We start from the raw sequence: 16318 nt of genomic DNA on the forward strand, positions 1-16318 counted from the left end.
AATACAGTAAACCTCTTAACTAGCTTTGCAGCTATAATAGCACAGAAAAGTAAAGAATCAGAGTGAGAGAGCGAGGCAAGACTTTGTGCCCACCCAAATCCGACTTGGGTGGGTTACAATCCTAACTTTTGTTGGCATCCATCTGTCTCAAAAAACAATGGAGTGCATCTCCAGAGGTGAAGCCAAATGGCTACATTAGCCGCAGCAACTGACCTTTGTGGGGCGCAAACTTGGCAGTGTCTATGGAGGTCCTGGGCTGCCCAGGCAACAAGACCCTCCTCTCTCAGTTTTGCTGATGTGGTCCAAAGGAAAGCAGAGCACTACGTTTGGCACCAGCTTGGCTGCAGGAGTTGTGGAAAGGAGGTGTGCAAGGCACCATCCAACAACATTAGGGACTCCACTCCAGATTTGTGTAGGGTGTGGTGTGGTGGTTAAGAGTGGTAGACTCGTAATCTGGTGAACCGGGTTCGCTTCCTCACTCCTCCACATGCAGCTGCTGGGTGACCTTGGGCTAGTCACACTTCTCTGAAGTCTCTCAGCCCCACTCACCTCACAGAGTGTTTGTTGTGGGGGAGGAAGGGAAAGGAGAATGTTAGCCGCTTTGAGACTTCTTCGGGTAGTAATAAGGCGGGATATCAAATCCAAACTCCTCCTCCTCCTCCTCCTCCTCCTCCTCCTCTTCTTCTCTTCTTAGACTTTTCATTGTTTATCTCCTTGACATCTGGTGGGAGGGTGTTCCACAGGGTGGGTGCCACTACCGAGAAGACCCTCTGCCTGGTTCCCTGTAACTTCACTTCTTGCAGTGAAGGAACTGCCAGAAGGCCTTCGGAGCTGGACCTCAGTGTCTGGGCTGAACAATGGGGGAGGAGACGCTCCTTCAGGTACACAGGGCCGAAGCCATTCAGGGCTTTAAAGGTCAACACCAACCAGGGCCGGATTTAGGTTTGATGAGGCCCTAAGCTGCTGAAGGTAATGGGGCCCTTTATATGTCCAGCTGTCCTTTGTCAACAACAAACTGTCACTTTTTTGTGTTGAATATACAATTAAGAAGAAGTATATTAATATTCTGGAAATGTACATGCAGTGTTTTTTCCTTTAATTTTTTGGGGGGCCCCAAGAGAGTGGGGCCCTAAGCTATAGCTTGTTTAGCTTATATGTAAATCCGGCACTGGCACCAACACTTTGAATTGCGCTCAGAAACATACTGGGAGCCAATGTAGATCTTTTATGGCCATTCCCGGTCACCAGTCTGGCAGCTTCAGTTTGGTGCTACAAAATGTAATGAGATTCCTTTTCCTTTTCCTTTTATTTTCCCCTTCCCTTTCCCCCTTCCCCCTTCTTCTTTCTTCCTTCTTCCGCTTTTTTTTTTTTGCAAAAGACAAACACAACTTCTCTGCTGGAAATCCTTAGTACACAATGTTATTTCCTCTCCAGCGAGTCAGCAGCTGCCATTCAGTTGTATGGGGTGCATTGTGGCCTCCCAAGGACCCCTGCAATATACAGCCCCTCTCTCCTCTATCTCATGCCTCTTCATAATGAGAGGCGTTCTGAAAGTAAAGATGAGGTCATGCCTCTGGAGCTGTCCAAATAACAGTTGCCCTCTCTCCTCCCCCCACTACACTATTGATGCTATTATTAATGACCATACTGAGCTCATGCTTGACTGCAAATGATCTGCAGCTGGATCAGAACATTTCACTTGCTTGCTTCTTTAGCAACTGAGGTCTACAATAATGTTAATAAATCAGAAACTGTATGCAAACAAGCATAACCAGACAGGCTGCGATGCATTCCATGAATGCTATTATTTGCCTCCCAGGAGGTAAATAACTGTGTTTGGTTTTTTTATACTTTATATTCTAGACTCTAAGTGCATCTTCTTTTCAAAATGTGAATTTAAAAGGGGGAAGAAGCATCTGTACATCTGAAGTTCACAGTCAAAGCAGAACTGTTGGGAATATACTAGCCCTCTCTATCGTTGGCATCTACCTGTCTCAGATGAAGTCAAACTGTTGGAAGGTTACGGCGCCTGCTGTGGCTATAGAGACCGATACAGGAGAGACATGTTTTGTTGCACCTGGGGCAGATGAAGGCGTCTGGTAGTGCTGTTGCTGATGCACCATGGAGTTTCTTTCTTCTGTGGTCATTTCTCCTCTGGTCACTGCTATAGATACACAACTTGACTGCCTGTCTTCAGGCACTGCAGTCATCTGCAAGGGATTCTCAGACAGCGGGGTTGAAGTTGCCAGCCTTCTGTGATGGCCTGGGACTTGGGCTCGGACTCGGAACCAGAGGAGTCTCAGTCCGCACCAGATCCTCTGCCTCAGGGGGCATCTGAACTGAGTCTGGGGCCTGATTCTGAAGAGCCCCGGTCTGCACAGGTTCCCCTGCAACAAGCATCAGCTGGGCCGAGTCAGGGGCCTGAGCCTGCCCTGGCTCCAGAAGTGGGGATTACCTCGTTGCCGTCAGCTGGGCCATCACTTACAGCTGCTCCACTACCAGTTGGGTCAGGAGAGGCTGAGGCAGCCTCCGGGTCTAGTAACCCACCGACATCTCCTGAGCTGCAGAGACTGAGGTCTGAGAGAAGGAGAGACCTGAGTACTCGCTGGAGGAGTGCTCACCTTCGGGCGAGACAGGGAGGTGAGTCACTGGGGGATCAGGACCGGCCGTTACCCCGACAGAGATAAATGGCTGTTGGACCCTGCCCCAGGTTGCGGGAGCAACATTGCTGTTTGGTAGAACCTGCCTGTGACCCTGGGCCCGACCTTGCCTGCCTGGTTTCCTGCCTTGGCCCTGTCAGACCGACTCCTCGCGGAATTCTTGGATTTAGGACCGGACCTGGACCACATTGCTCGGGTTTACCCCTAGGCCCAGCACACCTTCATGTCTGCAGACATCTTAGTAACACAGGGTTGGTCTGCCAACAGGCCAGATGTCTAAAGCCAGCTCCCCATAGAGCACATCCTTGGGGATCCTGCCATCTTTCATTCCGTGGACATGACCAAGTCATTGTAGATGTCGCTAAGACAGGAGTGCGAGCTTGGTGGGAGTGTGGGCTTGGGAGAACACATCTTTGTTTGAGACTCTGTCCTGCCATACGATGCCCAAAATCTTCCTAACACAGGGTACATGGAAGGTGTTGAGATGTCACTCTTGTAAGTTGTCCATGACTCACTTTCCTAAAGCAGCGTGCTCAGCACCCAAGCCTGGTAGACCTTCATCTTGGTTTGGACGTTAGCATCACATTCTTCCATGCCCTTCTGGAGAGGCAAGCCATTGCTATAGCTGCCTTGCCCTTGTCCAGCTCAGCGTCAGTGGAGAGGTTGCTGCTTATGGTGGAACCCAGGTAGACAAAATCACTTCCCACCTCAATAGTGTGGTCACCAATGCTGATGTGTGGAGTGCTGGCAACATCATAACCCACGATGTTGGTCTTCTTCAGGCTGATGGTAAGGCCAAACTCCCAACAAGGCTTGAGCAAAACAGTTGATGAGTCTCTGTAGAGCTTCCTCTGAGTGCACTATCAAGGCTGCATCAGCTACAATCAGCATCTTTCAGAGAAGGACCTGCTGCACTTTTGTCTTGGCACAGAGATGTGCCAGCTTGAACACACCCTTACCAGTCCTTGTATGGAAGTGCATACCATCTGCAGTTAAGTTGAAGGCATACAAGAACAGACTATGGCTTTTATTGTATGGTTGTTTGTACTGTTGATATTTTCCTATGAAATACCGGCACATACGTATTTATGTTTTTGTCAATAAATAAATGAACTTCTGTTGGAGGGTACCTATAGGCTGAAGTCACCAGGTCAAACAAACCATAGAGGCAGCAGCCACACCAGGTGTCAGAGTAGGCTTGCGCCATGGTCCATAGATGGTAGAAGCACAGATGAGGGGTTAGTGCGAGCAATAGGTGTACTAGGTGTCATAAGGGGCTTTGAAGGAGCTCTTCTGATGTCAACAGAGCTCTCTGGATTGGTAAAGCCAAAACGGGTGTGAACTGTAGTTTCTGCACCAGTTTATACCAGTGTAAGCTGCTGCTACAATCTGCTTCAGACTTTATTTCCAGTAAACATACAGATTGATTGTCCCCTGATAATAAATTGGCTTCTACTGGATCAATATATACCACTCAGGTCAATTAATCTTGATATTCACTTCAACGGAATTCAATATCCAGTTACTGATTTTAAGGGTAATGAAAAGTAAGTACTAGAGGCCTGATCCTGCCTGATGTGTGAACTTGGGATCCAACACATCACAACCTGAAATGAAATAAAGAAGGCATTTGCACTTCTAACATAGCGGGACCTCTGGGCCAGAGGTTTGACTGACCATGGTCAGGCCATGGCCCGTTACATAGTGCCTTAAGAAGAAGAAGAAGAAGAAGAAGAAGAAGAAGAAGAAGAAGAAGAAAGATAGAAACTAGATGTAACTTTAATTACAACATAAAGTTTATCCTACATCGTTTCTTGTATCTTGTGGCAGTGCAACCTGAAAGGCAGGGTACACAAATTAGCTTGACTCACCTCTCTTTTATTAGAGCAGGGTTTCCCAGACGTGGGTCTCCAGATGTTTTTGGACTACAGTTCCCATCATCCCTGACTCCTGGTCCTGCTAGCTAGGGATGATGGGAGTTGTAGTCCAAAAGCAGCTGGAGACCCAAGTTTGGGAAACCCTGTACTAGAGCTTTATATGAATGGGGCACACCTGGCCTGGCAAGCAGTACATGTGAAAAGGATCTAGGTGTCTTAGTGGACCACAATCTTGAGACAAGTCAAGAGTGTGGTGCAATACAGAAGCATAGTGTCCAGATCAAGGGAAATAATAGTACCAGTCTATTGTGCCTTGGTCAGACCCCAGCGGGAGTACTATGTCCGGTTCTGGGCACCACAATTTAAAGAAGGATATTAACAAACTAGAACATGTGTACAGAAGGGTAACCAAGATGAAAAGGGGATGGAAACCAAGTCTTATGTATTACCTCCACTCTTAGAGTCAGTATGCCCTTGAATACCAGTTGCTGGGAATCACAACTGGGGAAAATCCCAACTGCTACACTCAAGTCCTCTTTGTGACTTCACAAACGCATCTGGTTAGCCACTGTGAGAACAGGATGCTGGCCTGATCCAGCACGGCTCTTCTTATGCTTCTGTGTTCTTAATGCTGTCTGTCAGTTGGAACAGAAAAATGGAAAACCAGGAAGGGGGGAGTTTAATGGCTTGTTTGAGGTCCTTAGAGGTTGCAGTATCCCAGAGGAAGACATGGCTGGTTGTCTTGGGTGTTCCACAAGAATGCTCCTAATAGGATGTACAGCAACATTTTGTCGTAGGTCCCGTTTGTCTTCACAAACTGCAAAGTTGATCGTTGTTCTCATGAACTCATCTTCAGCTTTTCACGGAAGTCCTGGTATTTGCAAAATTCCCTCTTCTCTGACTTTTTGTTGTTTCTGAAAGCCTGCAGAGGTATGTGGGTGTTTAAAGTAAACAATCAATTTGACTGGTATAAAAGATTTTCCTCCCTTCCTTCCTTCCTTCCTTCCTTCCTTCCTTCCTTCCTTCCTTCCTTCCTTTTCTGGTTCCTGACCGGTTTAATTTGCTAGGGACTGTATTTTCTCATAGACAAGAGTGACTCTTTTCAAAAGAGACAAACAACCAGCAGCAAAACTTAGCTACCAACATGAAAACTAACTGAAAAGGAAGCTGACAACGGGCTCGATTCGTCTCTGGGATTAATTATTCAGAAGTTGCCACCACGACTCGAAGGCACACATTGGATTGAGTTGGGCACCAAGGTTAATTGGTATCTGCCAATTAACCAGCCAATAGCTTCCCCATGCCAGCCAATATGCTTAAGCAGAACGGATGCTGTTTTTGGTACAGTTTAAGCCATGAAGAAAATTCCATGCAAAGATAAGGAGACAGGGACAAAGATAGGAAGTTCACGTCCTCCAAAAACTTGGAGATCGTAGAACTGATGGCATGGCACCAGTTTGCACCGGGAGGAAGGATCCTGTTGTGTTTGATAGACTTGAAAAATGAATTCCCCCATCTTGACCATTTTAAGCCTCGTAGATGCTATTTAAACTTGACATGTCATAAATCCAATAGCGGCAAACAGGGTAGCATTTGTTTTCAGTCCATTCTTATTTGGCTCGCGGGAAAGGATAGTGATGCCACAAGCTAATCGAGTGGCCACGAGCCCCCTGCTAAGTTTTATTAAGGGCATGTCCAACCCTGTAATTCAGGTCACCAAATGAGCACTTTGCCAGGTGGGAGCCCAGAAAAGCAGGGCACTTCTTCAGCCAGCTCTGGCTCCCCACTGTCCACAATCACTAACTTAAAGCCAGGTCCAGTCGTGGCCGACTCTGGGGTTGCAGCGCTCATCTCGCTTTATTGGCAAAGGGAGCCGGCGTACAGCTTCCGGGTCATGTGTCTGGCATGACTAAGCCACTTCTGGTGAACCAGAGCAGCACACAGAAACGCCATTTACCTTCCTGCTGGAGCAGTACCTATTTATCTACTTGCACTTTGACGTGCTTTCGAACTGCCAGGTTGGCAGGAGCGGGACCGAGCAACGGGAGCTCACCCCATCGCCGGGATTCGAACCGCAGACCTTCTGATCGGCAAGTCCTAGGCTCTGTGGTTTAACCCACAGCGCCACCCGCGTCCCTAGGAGAGTGGACAGCTGTACTAAAATCCAAACCCTAGAGTCACTGAGTTCAGTTACTGGAGGTGAAGCTGTGGTTAGACCAGCTGTTGCCTGATGTCCTTCATATGTTTTTGACTACAACTTCCATCAGCCCCAGCCAAGCATGGATCAAGGCCCCATCTCACCATTGCAGGGGGTTGGACTAAATGACCTTTGGGGTCCCTTCCAAATCTATAATTCTATGATTCTGTGAGTGGGAATGGGAGAATCTTCAACTTCTGTTTCTTTCAGATTCTCATTTCTTCCACTCTAAGGTTCAGTTCTCCATATTTCAACAATTATATATAAAAAAAATATTGGTGAAAATTCACCAGCATTTTAGTGTGAATTCCTCCTCATATACACATTTTTGTGTGCAGTTTTGCCTAACGTACACATTTTTGCATTTCCCCCCAATATAATGCACCATTGTATGTTTCTTTTAACTAATATACAGTCATACCTCAGGTTACGGACGCTTTGGGTTGCATGATTTTGGGTTGCACACTGCACTGAACCTGGAAGTACCGGAACTGGTTACTTCTGGGTTTCAGCGCTTGTGCACGCACAGAAGCGCCAAATCGTGACCCGCCTGCGCACAGACACAGCACTGAGGGTTGCGAATTTGTGAATGTGCTTCCTGCACGGATCATGTCTGCAACCTGAGCGTCCACTGTATGCACTGTACCCTGTTGTTGTTGTTGTTGTTTAGTCGTTTAGTCGTGTCCGACTCTTCGTGACCCCCTGGACCAGAGCACGCCAGGCACTCCTGTCTTTTACTGCCTCCCGCAGTTTGGTCAAACTCATGCTGGTAGCTTCGAGAACACTGTCCAACCATCTCATCCTCTGTCGTCCCCTTCTCCTTGTGCCCTCCATCTTTCCCAACATCAGGGTCTTTTCCAGGGAGTCTTCTCTTCTCATGAGGTGGCCAAAGTACCCTAATATATGGACTTTTTTTTTTTGTACATACACATTAGTTGGCTGGGGAGCTGCAGTACAAAGCCCAGATTAGTGTGGATTTCAAAGGAAGGCTGAGTTTCGGTTTGTGTATTGTTTCAGAAAATGTGAACTAGGTAACTTTTGCCTTTCAATTGAAATTGAATTGGATTTCTTCCCCTGCCTACCCATGTTCTATGAACCAGGGCCCTGTGCGTAATAAATGGCATACTAAATGGACAGGGTAACTCTGAGCACATTCATAGACTCCTAGAGTTGGAAGAGAGCTCCAGAGGTCATGTAGTCCAACCCCTGCAATACAGGAATTTGTTTGCAGGACGAGAATTGCACCGAGCACACAGTCCTTTCACACAAAGGTACCCTATTAGTTAGCTTCCTTCAATTTAGCAGCCTTTGGTGGAGAAAGTCCTTTTTATTGTTTCTGTTGCTAAACAACTGGGAGCCAGCAACCTTTGCTGGCTAGCTGCAAATCACCCAGAAATCAACTAACAGATCCCAGTTCACCATCTATGAACTTCTTACATGAGAAAGCCTAAATATATAGATAAAGAAGCATTTCTGAATTTCTCTCGGTGCTCCAAATGCCATAGATATGGTCCCAGAAAATAAAAATTAGGCATGATTTGTGGTCCCCCCCTCCTTTCTCCCTCTCATTCCCCCCACCCCCTCCAATTGTTTCCCAAGTACATTTCAGCAAAGTGGAGGTTGACAGGAATGATAAGTTATCTACCAGACAAGTACAGATTTCTGCTATTTGTCTTTAACATCGCCCTAAGCTCAAGAGAAGGTTCAAACAAGATAACCTGATTAAATGGTTGCCCCCTCTCTTCTTTGAGGGGCTGTGGAGTTGGGGGCGGGGGGAAGCCATGGATCATTTGCATACAAATGTTTCTCATATTTAAAATGGCATTTTGCCTAAGAGCAGGACTGGATTTCAGCCATGAAACCTGCCACAGGATTCCATATCCAACACAGGGCCAGTCTTGGAATCACTTTAGATGTGCCTTTGAATTTAATGTGTATGGTTTTGTGTGTGTGTGTGTTGTTTTTTTTTGGGGGGGGGGAATATGAAAGGAGAGATCCCATTGGAACCCAGTCATTATCGGCTCACCCTAGTGATTGATTATTGCATTTGCAAATAGGGAACGGATCAGGGCAAAGAGGTGGAACAACTCCCCTGTGAGGAAAGATTGCAACATTTGAGAGGCATAATTTTATACATGTTTCCCGTTAAGCTAAAATTACAAGGTGTACAAAATTATGTAATCACATTATCAAAATATAGATAAAATAAACAGTTAAAAAAATTACATGTCTGGGTATGCACTTGGCTGGACAGAAAATGTTCTAGCTGGAGTGAAAAATATTGAAATGAAGACTCCTGCATAATAGGTAAAAGGTAAAGGATCTCTGGAGGGTTAAGTCCAGTCAAAGGCGACTATGGGGTTGCAGTGCTCATCTAGCTCTCAAGCTGAGGGAGCCACAGACAGCTTTCCAGGTCACGTGGCCAGCAGGACTAAACTGCTTCTGGTGCAATGGAACACTGTGACAAAAACCAGAGCGCATGGAAACACCATTTACTTTCCCCTCACAGCAGTACCTGTTTATCTACTTGCACTGGTGTGCTTTCGAACTGCTAGGTTGGCAGGAGCTGGGTTCGAACCGCGACCTTTTGATTGGCAAGCCCAAGAGGCTCAGTGTTTTAGACCACAGCGCCACCTTCATGCTGCCTCCCTGCCTAATATCAACAGGCAGGGAGTGCCAGAGGAAACATGCTGCCACATGAAGAGATTGGTTTTTCCCAAGCTCAGAATGAACATGATATGTTGCTTGTAAACATGCCAGTTCTGCAGATTAGAGTACGGTGACCATTCAGGTAAACTGGTCCCAGTCTTCAGGATTTTAGAGACTAATAGGAACAGCTTGTCCCAGTAACAAATTTCAGCAGCGAGAGCAGATCTTTAAACAGGGGTGTAATAGGCCAGCCCAGAGCTAAAGGATTGCTGCAGACTTTTCCTCTTAAACTGAGAGAGCAAATATACAGCAGCAAAACGAGAGCAAGCAGGTAAATCGGGTCCTCCCTTAAAGAGGGCACGTATTGCGGTGAGACCTGGACAACTGACACCCTGTGTTGTGGGTGGGTTCAGTTGGTAAGCCACAACATCCGATTGGTAGGTCCCTCGAAGCTGGGTCCAATCTGGCCAATGGGATGCAGTCTAAATGGTTTGAGGGACCTATTTATTTTATTTTATTTTTTTAAAATAATTTTTATTAACTGGCCAATCACATCAAATTAAATCACATCACATAATTCCAAATTACAAAGCCAAATTTTTAAATTTTGTTGGGGGAACCCATACTTCAAGATCCAAAGGGGGATTCAAATCATCTTCTTATTACTGCGTTAATGTCCAAATCAGTCCCAATCAGTCCAGACAAAGTTCATAATTCTATCCAGTCTTATCTTGGTGTTTCCACATCATATCTTGTTCATATAATTTCTATTTTTCCTTTACGATCTCTTCTGTTAGTCTCCTTAAGCCGATAAGCAAAATAATAATCCTGTGTGGATTTTCCGTTCCTCCACTAAGTCCAGATGGTTTCCATATATCTCCTTTGTAGATAGCATCACTCTTTCCATCATGAATTTGGCATTTGTCGCTCTTAAGTCCCACCGAGAAGTTGATCCACGATATGTAAACAACTCTATTTCTCTCTTTCTCCTCCCAGACCCAAGAGCTCCAACAATGCCTCCCAAAATGGCGACGGCATTTTTAACTGCGTCATTCCAAAACTCTTAGCTTTCCAGCTTCATCTTGAAACATTGCTTTGGTTCGAAAGTTTATCTCCACACAGCCTTAAATCCACAGCTTAAGTCCTTAGTTTCTGACTCATTAGGGGAGGGGATTCTTGTTAAATCACATAAGAAAAAGGAAGGCAGGTTTTTTCCCCCCTCCCCCCTCAGTCATTTGTCATACCGTATATTGACGTATCTTCTCATATTTTATTCTTGTTTTGTTATCAGAGATCTCTTCTGTCAGCAATCTTTACTCCCCTTTTTCCTTGAAGCATGTGCAATTTATCTCGTCCAAATTGTTTCTTTTGAAGATGCTTGCAACTAGCAGCGCGAATCAGGGACGGCGTCCAGGAGTGCCGGAATCCCACAGGAGGGCTTTGTGCCTAGTGCCCCCACCCCCACAAATTCGGGGGTGGTATAGGGCACAGCAGGCAAAGGCCATCCCCCCCACAATCCGGGGGGGTTAAGGAGGCTAATTACCCCCATCATAGCCTCCAAATTACCTCGTGTGGGTTGGAGAGATGTTATTGTCAGCCATCTTCCGATGCGCCATCTAGTGGCCCCCTCTTGAGGGACCTATTTATGCCCATGCACGTGACCCAGAGCTTCCTCTTTCAGCGTGTGCATTCGGAACACCCGCCCACCTCTCCCTACTTTTAGGGCTTGTTGCGCTTGACCTTGCTATGCCGTCGTGTGTCGTTGGGACAGGGGCATGGCAGGAATTTTCCCCACTTGGCTGAATGACTGTTGCCATTTGGGTTTCACCTGCCACGTAGCAAATCGTCACAACTTGGAAGGTTGCGGATAGGCTCTGGTTCAGGTGACAGGGATGGGAGAACGCTCTCGCCATCCCTATGTGAAGGGTATTCCGTTAAAGGAACCCAGCGACTCAGTGGTTTGGTCAACCCCTGAGAAGGGGCTGTGCCCGTGCCTGAGTCCAGGGGGACATTTGGGTGGCGGAGTTAGCCCATTCCTGGCTCTCCGCTTATCCAGGTGTTCACCCTTGGCTCACCTATGCTGGTGCCCTGGGTCAGCGCTACCTGTATGGCAGGGAGCTAGTCAAACCAGAGCCTATGCAACCACTCACCTTCTGTAATCAATAAAGTTGTGGCCTAAATTCTGCCAAAAACCAAACCTAAAATTTGGGTCAAGTGTGAATTTATTTAGGGGGGAGGTTTCTGGGTCTGAACACGCAAAAGTCTTTTACGAGAGCCCTGTTTTTACTAAGAATACAGTGATGAGGCTGGCCGCACCTTACTTTGCAGGCTAGCACCAGCTACTCTTCTCTGGGTTGAGGGATCTGGAGAAGGCATGATCAGAGCATGCAAAGGGAAAGAGGCAGATATATTCATTTAGACATGGTACATGCTATCTAAGTTCCTGTGAGTCAAGGTAGCTTCCTCCAGAATACCAAATTTATCCATTTACTAGTAAGGCTGAGGAGTGTGAAGAGCTCACTGTTAAAGGTGAACCTTCTTAATTCACACTTTCTGAAACTTTCTAAAGTGAACTGAAACACGGCCAGCCTTTGAAATTTGGACTTTTTGTTTGCAGTGCAGTACTCCAGCCAAGTACAGTGGTACCTCGGGTTACATATGCTTCAGGTTACATACTCCGCTAACCCAGAAATAGTACCTCGGGTTAAGAACTTTGCTTCAAGATGAGAACAGAAATTGCGCGGCAGCAGCAGCAGCGGGAGGCCCCATTAGCTAAAATGGTGCTTCAGGTTAAGAACAGTTTCAGGTTAAGAACGGACCTCTGGAACGAATTAAGTACGTAACCAGAGGTACCACTGTAAGGTGAACTAAAATGTGCATACAAATTGCATATGTTTGTGTAGATCACGTGACAACAATGTATTTTATTTGTGGAGATTCCTTTGCAAAAATGTGCGTATCAGGCATACAAAAAATGAGTATATTAGGAGAGAGTTGCGTTATGATGCTGTTGAATTTTCATAGACTCATAGAATTGTAGAGTTGGAAGGGACCCTGAGGGTCATCTAGTCCAACCCCCTGCATTGCAGGAATATCAGAAAAAGCATCCATGACATCAGCAGCAGCTTATTAAAAATAAGTAAAAATAAACCGTGAAAATGTGATGTGGAGATCTGAATTTAAGGTTGGAAAAATGAGAAACCGACAGAAACAAAAATGGACTTATTCGCCCATCCCTACTTCCATGAAGAGATTCAGTTCCTAAAGGTTCTGCTGGCTTAGGACTGTATAAAAACAAACCCTTTAAGAAAGCAAATGTCAATTGCCTCTGTAGAAACATCCTGTTGGTTAACTGACATAAGTTCTGCGGTTCTTTGGCCAGAATGGGCTGTTTAGGGAGGCCACAATCAAGGGAGAAATTGAAAAATGTTCTGTTGAGTAAAGTACTCCTTGCAAACCAAGCGAGCTAAAAATGACATGTGTGTTAATGATGTGTTTTATGGGCTGCCATCTGTCTCGGGAAAGGTCAGAGAAAAATGGCAAGCCTCGTCCGGGTGATTGGTAGAGAGAGCGGGGTGGCTAGAGGAAGGGAAGGGAGGGCGGCGGGAAGAGAGAAATAGCCCTCATCCGAACATGGCAAGCATCTTCTGTGACATCATATAAATACCATAATTGGGAAGTGGTAAATTGCGCCGGGGCTGCCTTTGGAATTTGATGTGTCAATAAACAAGTTCAAGGTGACACGTCGGATCAATACCACGCGACAAGAATCATCCGACGAATTTACTGCAAAGTAATTGGGTGCAAAATGACTCGAGTCAACCTTCACACTGCGAGGGAGCCAGACAAACGGGGAAACCTGGAGGCAACAGTTTGTACATGTCAGACGCCGCTTAAGGTGGCTTGCCGCGGTGCTAATGGAGTTGCTTTAAAGGGAGGCGCACATGCGCACATGCACAAACACACTGGAAATAATAAAAGGAAGCAGCCCTCCCTCTCACCCCTTTATTATGAAACTTATCCAAAGCATGAATATAACTCTGCATGCACCTTAAGGGGATATATATATATATATATATATATATATATATATATATATATCAGAACAAAACTACAAGTGCCGGAGGTCGTCTTCCATATTTATATTTTTCTTCCTGTCTGCATTTAGATGACAAATAAAACAAAGCTGGAAACATGTTTCCGACCCCTCATAGACCCAAATAAGGGGATTTTCAATCGCCCAATATTCCTTTTGTTTCCCTTTAATTTTTCTTGCTCTGCATTTTTGACACGGCAGGAAAACAAATTACGCAAACACATCTTTCACACACACACACACACACACACACACACGTATATATTGTAGTGTTTTGTCATTTTGCTCTTTGCTGCCTTGGGGTTCCTTTGGGAGGAAGAGTGGAAAGGAAATCAAATGAATGGATTCATCCTCACCATCCTCCTCCTCATCGTCTCATGCACACACAGTACACATTGCACAAACTTACATGCACATATAAGTGTGCATGTTTGTGTTGAATGAGGTGATGGTACAGCGCTGAGCATGGAACCATGATAATCATTAAGCATTCAATGTGGTTTGGGTAGCCTTAAAAGAGTTGCACAGAGAAGCATCTTTGACATGTAAGTTGGTTAATGACAAATTTTGTTGGATTGCCCTGCCTGAAAGGTTCTTTCCGCAGAGTTTCGCTATGGATGAAGAAGGCAAGTCGTTAATTTTTGGACACCAGATAGCATCACCACAAGGATGAAACAAACACCTAACACTTTAAGAATGGCCTTCCAAGGCTGGTCTCAGCATCCACCCAGACTGTCCATCCGCTTGGACTACTGCAATGCGCTCTACGTGGGGCTACCTTTGAAGGTGACCCAGAAACTACAGCTAATCCAAAATGCAGCAGCTAGACTGGTGATTGGGAGCGGCCACCGAGACCACATAACACCACTCTTGAAAGACCTGCATTGGCTCCCAGTACATTTCCGAGCACAATTCAAAGTGTTGGTGCTGACCTTTAAAGCCCTAAATGGCCTCGGTCCAGTATATCTGAAGGAGCGTCTCCACCCCCATCGTTCTACCCGGACACTGAGGTCCAGCGCCAAGGGCCTTCTGGTGGTTCCCTCACTGCGAGAAGCCAAGTTACAGGGAACCAGGCAGAGGGCCTTCTCGGTAGTGGCACCTGCCCTGTGGAACGCCCTCCAACCAGATGTCAAAGAGAAGAACAACTACCAGACTTTTAGAAGACATCTGAAGGCAGCCCTGTTTAGGGAAGCTTTTAATGTTTGATGTACTATGGTATTTTAATATCTTGTTGGAAGCTGCCCAGAGTGGCTGGGGAAGCCCAGTCAGATAGGTGGGGTATAAATAATAACTTCTTCTTCTTCTTCTTCTTCTTCTTCTTCTTCTTCTTCTTCTTCTTCTTCTTCTTCTTCTTCTTCTTCTTCCCCACAACCTCCCTGGCCAAAGTCAGTCAGATGCCTTCACAGTGCTGACAAGCCTAGCCTTTGCTGTGATGTGCTAAGATTCCTACACACAAGGAAGGTCTTGTCTCTGAATGCTCTGCTGTGTAAAAAGCTTGATGCATGTACTAAACTAAGTTGCGAAGAAGGAGGCTCTCTTAAACCTTTCTCCCTGACGTGCCGTTTTCTACATGCGCTGCTGATCGAGAAGCAGGAAAAACATCCTGCACTCTGCAGTGGCGCAGTCCAGGAAGGGCGGCATCACACAATATTTCTGAATTATTTATTATTTATTAAATTTGTTTGTTGCTTTATCTTGTCCAGAGCAGGTTTCTCACAGGCACTGTGAGAACAGAATGCTGGAATATATGGACCACGGGCCAGATCCAACAGACTCTTCTTAAACCATCATCATCTGGTCCATATCACAAACTTAGGCTTCTCTGACCTGAATTGCACCTGAATTGTAATATATTTCTAATCAGAACTGAGATTTATGATCCGTTAATTGCTCTCTGTTGCACCGGTGCTTTGTGCCTGTCCCTTCACAGCCAGTGGCTTCCATCTACTCTATTCCACTGGCTTGATTCCATTTGTAAACAAAATGCATGTGAGAACGGTCAATCAGAGAAGTGCTGTGATGCTCAGGGTTGGGAAAAGAACATTGCGCTAAGTGTGCCATGTTCCCCAAGTGCCCTCTGGCGACAGGCACGCGCTAAGATTCAGTCATGATGAAGAAGCTTGGAACCTTCGTCTGGGTTTATGCTGTTGGACTTGTCAATCAGTTGTCCTGTTCTGAATTGCAACAAACTCAGTTCACCCATTTATTTTTAAAAACCTACACTTTATACCAATGGCCACTGGCCATGATGGCTATGTTGTACCCCATTGTACCCCCATTGCCAGAGGCATTGTACCTCTGAATGCCAGTTGCTGGAGAGGAGAGGGCTCTGGCGATCAGATCTCCTGCGAAAGCCCACCAGGTCCACCAGGAACTTTGCCTTCACTAGTCAAAACTGACCTCATCAAATGACCACATCAGTTCCAGATTGAAGACTGAACATCTGGTGTGGAATTTGCTTCATGGTATCATGAGAGGCATCAATTCACGTTTTCCCAGTGCCAAAGAAACAGGTCTGGTGCCAGGTATCACATCCCCATAACTTACAGTAATCCTCCCACAAAGAAAAGAGAGAGAGAGAGAGAGAGAGCAGGCACATTCGACACTCAGGTTTATTGATGGACTGACTGAACCGGATAAACTAGCACGCAGCATCTGTAAGCTTTGGACAAAGTGAGGTGCTGGCTATAAGGCTGAGAATTTAATGGATGTCAAGATGTGGAAATGGGGAGGAGAGTCAAAGAGATTTAAGCGGAAGATGGATGCCAAGAATGAGATCCGTGCCTAGAATTATTGATACAGCCACTACTGGACACAAGGCTTTCTGAGAGCTGGGAGA

This window comes from Podarcis filfolensis (genome assembly GCF_964270895.1).
Source record: "Podarcis filfolensis genome assembly, chromosome: 11".
Classification (NCBI taxonomy): Eukaryota; Metazoa; Chordata; class Lepidosauria; order Squamata; family Lacertidae; genus Podarcis; species Podarcis filfolensis.